General features: G+C 36.3%; 1 long non-coding RNA gene across 1 annotated transcript; it reads left to right on the top strand.

Annotated features, from left to right (window-relative positions):
- Positions 1-3,320: 3,320 nt before the first annotated feature.
- On the top strand, positions 3,321-5,241 carry LOC135848965 (uncharacterized). Its single transcript, XR_010559467.1, has 2 exons — positions 3,321-3,598; positions 5,024-5,241. It is a non-coding gene; the product is annotated as an uncharacterized LOC135848965 (long non-coding RNA).
- The last annotated feature ends 308 nt before the right edge of the window (positions 5,242-5,549 follow it).

Raw genomic sequence — 5,549 nt, 5'->3', positions numbered from 1 at the left:
CATAAGGATCAATTGCAGCCCGCAGCCTATCCTCCGGGACAACTTTTTTTAAAGGGGAGTCCTAAGGAACTGACAAAATTTCAAGTGCTTAAATGCCTTTTTCGATTCTTGGTGAATTTTTGAAAATCAAAACACCAAAAATGAGGGGGAAAAATTAAAATCTCGCCAAATTGACCTAGAAAGCTGACATTTGGAATGTACCCTATTTTTGACCTGCCAAATCGATTGGAAACTGTTTCAGACCGTTTAGAGTAGTTCTGGAGCCTCCAGAAGATTTTTAAAACTTGAAATTCCCACAAAATTTCATGAAATGGTGTTGGAAAAACGAAATTCATTCTGCAAACTAAGGTTACAGGTGCCATTGAAAATCACCAAAACTGTCAAAACTGTGCAGTCCTCTGAAAACATTTCGAGAAAAACTTTATTTATTCAAATATGGGGGAAAAAATTAAAATCTTACCAAATAGACCTAGAAAGCTGACATTTGGAATATACCCTATTTTTGACCTGCCAAATCGATTGGAAACTGTTTCAGGCCGTTTAGAGTAGTTCTGGACCCTCCAGAAGATTTTTGAAATGAAATTCCCACAAAATTTCATGAAATGGAGTTGGAAAGACGGAATTCATTCTGCAAACTAAATTCAATACGCTACGAAGTCGACTGCAGGTGGATTTCAAGTCATTTTAGAGTCTCCAGCGACTTTTTGAAAGTTACTGAAGCTTCCAGTAGATTTCTGAAACTTGAAATTTTGTATTTTCACAAAATTTCATTGAATGGAGATGAAAAGCGGAAATTTACTCTGCACTCTAATTTTAGCACTCTCCGAAGACGACTTCAGGTGGGTTCAAGTCATTTTGAAGCCTCTCCTGCGCCTTTTTTGAATTCAATTTTTTTTTTAATGCCACAAAATCTGTCCGAATTAGCTCTAGCTTGTACTGTGCATAATAAATTTCGGTTTTCCAACTCCATTTGATGAAATTTTATTGAAATTTCAAGTTTCAAAAATCTGCTGGAGACTCTAGGAATAGTTTTCAAAAAGTCTCAGGAGGCTCCAAAATGACTTGAACCCACCTGAAGTCGTCTTCGAAGAGTGCTAAAATTAGATTGGAGAGTAAATTTCCGCTTTTCATCTCTATTTGATGAATTTTTGTGAAAATTTCAATACTGGAGGCTCCAGTAACTTTTAAAAAGTCGCTGGAGACTCTAAAATGACTTGAAATCCACCTGCCGTCGACTTCGTAGCGTATTGAATTTAGTTTGCAGAATGAATTCCGTCTTTCCAACTCCACTTCATGAAATTTTGTGGGAATTTCATTTCAAAAATCTTCTGGAGGGTCCAGAACTACTCTAAACGGCCTGAAACAGTTTCCAATCGATTTGGCAGGTCAAAAATAGGGTATATTCCAAATGTCAGCTTTCTAGGTCTATTTGGTAAGATTTTAATTTTTTCCCCCATTTTTGAATGAAGTTTTTCTCGAAATGTTTTCAGAGGACTGCACAGTTTTGACAGTTTTGGTGATTTTCAGTGGCACCTGTAACCTGTTGGTTTGAGCTATTTTGGTTTAGCACTGCACTTCCATCAAAAAAGCGACATCTTAGAACACGATCACTGGCAAAAAATTGGCAAACTTTAGTGAAATATTGAAAAATCTCTCTCATCATTCTTAAATTTTATCAACAAAATTCGCAAAAATGCAATAGGTCTTTATTACGCAACTCGAAACAAAATTTGAAAAACATGTGAAGCCCCTTGTCTTCTAAAAAAAAATATTGACCCAAAAATTAAAAAACGTTTTGATCGTGTAGCATTTTTCACCCTCAAAAACGATGAAAAATGGAAAAAAATTTCCATCAGAAAATTGATTTTGCGGAAAATGTTTATGAAGTGGAACTTTCTTATCATTTTTCTCATTCTCGAGATCAGTGTGAAAAGTCCCATCAGAATCACCCTCAAAAATTCCATATTTCGCATGAGTATGTCCTCTCTTCTTTTACTAATTTAGCTTACTGTAGTCTTACTCACTGTAGGTATCTATAACACTTGCGAAGTTGCGAGAAAAAAAAAACAAACTGAGAGAAAAAGTGTAAAAATACACAGCAGGGTGTAGGTATGGGTAGGTAGAGTCATGGGTAGAGTGTACATATACAGTACAGTAACGTAAAAATCATTCTTGTTAGGTTTTTTTAGGGAAAGAATATCGGAGCCCTGGTAATAGGTATAAAAATACACAGCAGGGTGAAGGTAGGGGTGGTGTACAGAAAAGTCACTCTCGAATGTATCACACTAAAACTAGTATACTGTACAACAAGATGCTTAGACAGTTTAAAAAACTAGGCAAGTGCGGGGAGAAGAGGGTGAGTATTGTTAAGAAAAGGTTGCGTAGTATGCACAAAGATGCACTATTGTCTGAATGTGAATGAATAGAAAGAAGAAATGCACCTCTGCAGTTCGTGATTTTTGGTCGTTCGCGAGGTAAATCACCAAATGTAAACATATATGTTAAGGAAAAACTGGTATGCAACCAGAAACCACACTTAGTGATAACGGTGTAAAGAATACCCTTGAAGAAAGTTGTTCCGGATGATCGGCGAGGGGTGCAGTAGATCCTTATGCGGGGCCCCCGACTATAGGGTTTTTACGTACGAAGCTACACACGAAGAGGTGGGAGGGACCGCATAACGATCCATATGAAAAATTCCAGGGGTACTCAGCGTTTTGAGCATAAAAAGTTGAAACTTTTAGTACCGGGGTTTTGAAAGGCGCTGATTTGATTTTTCATGACCGTTGGACCCCAAAACCAAAATGAACCTCAAAGGAGAAAATTAGTGCAAAATTGAAAATGTTCAAGAAAAACAATACGAGTATCAAAATCTGAGTTTTCAAAAACAATAAATTCATTTTTGAAGACCATTTGATCCAAAACACAAAAACTGGCTGTAAGGAGGATGCAAAAAATTGAACATTTTCAAATACAATATTTGTATCAAAATGTGATTTTTTAGGGTGCAAAATTAATTTTTCAACGCCTTTAGATCTCAAACTGGGTGGTACAAAATCCAAAATTTTCAAAAATCAATGGACAAAAAAAAATGTATTCAAAAATCTCAATGGAAGGGACTGAAAAATACGCATTATTTAGATAGGAATTACATATAATCTTTATCATCTTCAGTGTCATCATCTTCATTGATTTTTGGATTTCATACATCACCTTCCCATTCTCGTTAGGTTATTTTTAATCCAAGAGGCAAATGGTTGATGAAATTATTGAAATCAACATTCTTAAAAACTTATAATTCCACATCGCACAGTGGGCTGTGAGCACCCTCAAAACGCGCGAAATTCGGTAAAATCAAACTTCACCAAACGAGTTGATGCCAACACTAGGTTGTCACCTAACATTAAACTAGTACGAAATCAGCAACGAAACCATTTTAACCCATCCCTTGTGTCTGGTTCGCGAGTGTTCTTATCGGCGACGCGCCGTCTGCTGTGTCTGGTGGTTCATTTTTTGCGACACGTTTGTGTTGAGTACGCGTGCGTTGTGTTTGTGGTAGGGTTTTCATATGGTTCCAGCATGGATAGTTCAGCTAAAAGTAAGTACTTTTCATCAATTTACTCGATTTTAGTTTTTATAAAGTACCTGTGGAGGAATGATTTCTTTTAAAACCTAGTTTTTTTGGCTACATGGCTGCATAAATTGGAATAGAACAAATTTTCGCACGTAGACGCACGGGAAATTCCAGTGGCTGGTAATACTTGAGATAGTGTATTTCAAGATGCCATGTGCCATTTTTGACCGAAAGTGACCCAAATACCTCCAAAAGTGAATTGTAGTGAATAATTATGGTGAATTTCGTTAAAATGCTACAAATTTTTTCTTGCTGGGACATTTACGGCTCTACAACAGAAAAATTTGGCCGTGAAGATTCACAGTGCGTCAAATGGTACATTTCCACGGTGTTAGACGACGAATTTGGTCAGTGTATTTATTGTAAGGGTGGGGGGTACAGATTGAAAAATTCAAAATTCACTCTCAGCAATGCGTGATACATTAAAATATATGTTATCAAGGTCGCAGAATACGAATTTGACAATATTTTTTTTGATGGGGTGAGGGGTGAGGGGGGTGAAAAATTCAAAATTCGACCATAATTATGTGTGACATGTTGAAATGTATGTTTTCGGGGGCGTAGATTACGAATTTGACAATATTTTTTGTGTAGGGATGAGGTACGGGGGCGAGGGGGGTGAAAAGTTCAAAATTCGACCATAATTATGTGTGACATGTTGAAATGTATGTTTTCAGGGGCGTAGTATACGAATTTGGCAATATTTTTTTCTTAGGGGCGAGGAGTGGGGGTGAGGGGAGTAAAAAATTCAAAATTCGACCATAATGACGTGTGACATATTGAAATGTATGTTTTCTAGGGCGTAGATTACGAATTTGACAATATTTTTTCTTAGGGGTGAATAGTGGGGGATGAAGGGAGTGAAAACGGCGAAAAATTCAAAATTGACTATAATGATGCATTATATGTCGAAATGTACGTTTTCGAGAGTGTAGATTACTATCCCCCTTATGTTTTTGGGGCCACAGAATACGAATTTGACATTATTTTATTGAGTGGTGAGGGGGGGTGAAAATTACAAAATTCGACCACAGCTATACGGCGATATATCAAAATATATGTTGTCGAAGTCGTAGATTACAAATTTGAAAAAAATTTGAGGCCATAGATTACAAATTTGGAAATGCATTTTTCTAGTGAGTTGGTGAAGTAGGGGTAGAAGGGATGATAAATTGAAAATTTAATCATAACGATGCGCTATGCTTCAAAAAAAATGATTTTCAAGCTCGTAGATCATCAATTTGACTGATTTTTTTATTGAAGTGGATGGTGGGGGTAGAAGTGATGAAAAATTCAAAATTAAACTATAGCTATGCGTCATACTTTATTAAATTTTACACAATCCATTCCATATCACTAAAGAAAATTTATTTTCATCTTTGTTACCAGATATATCAAGATTACAAATTTTCCATGAATTTTTTTTTATAAACGGAAAATTTATAAAAAACCCTGATGTTCCGGAAACGTTGTGCTCGAGATTAAAAGTTCCAAGAAGACGACGATGACGATAAAGACCAAGAAGAAGACGACGATGACGACGAGGACCAAGATAATGACGATTAGATTAAGTTGTGATGTTATGTGAATTAAAAATTTAAGCCGTTTCACGCATTCAGTTTGTGATCTACACCCTCAAAAACATACATTTCGACATACACACCATTATAGTCCAATTTTAGCTTTTTCATCCCCTTCATCCTCCACCATTAACCCATGAGAAAAAAATATTGTCGAATTCGTGATCTATGCACTCGAAAACATACATTTCAATACACACATCATGATGGTTGAATTTTGAATTTTTCATCCCCTCACCCCTCACCCCCAACTCTTACACAAAAAATATTGTCAAATTCGTAATCTACGCCCTCGAAAACATACAGTTCAATATGTCACACGTCATTATGGTCGA

Source organism: Planococcus citri, chromosome 5, assembly GCF_950023065.1.
Source record: "Planococcus citri chromosome 5, ihPlaCitr1.1, whole genome shotgun sequence".
Classification (NCBI taxonomy): Eukaryota; Metazoa; Arthropoda; class Insecta; order Hemiptera; family Pseudococcidae; genus Planococcus; species Planococcus citri.
The sequence above is the reverse complement of the archived record's forward strand: the minus strand, read 5'-3'. Positions and strand labels throughout refer to the sequence as shown.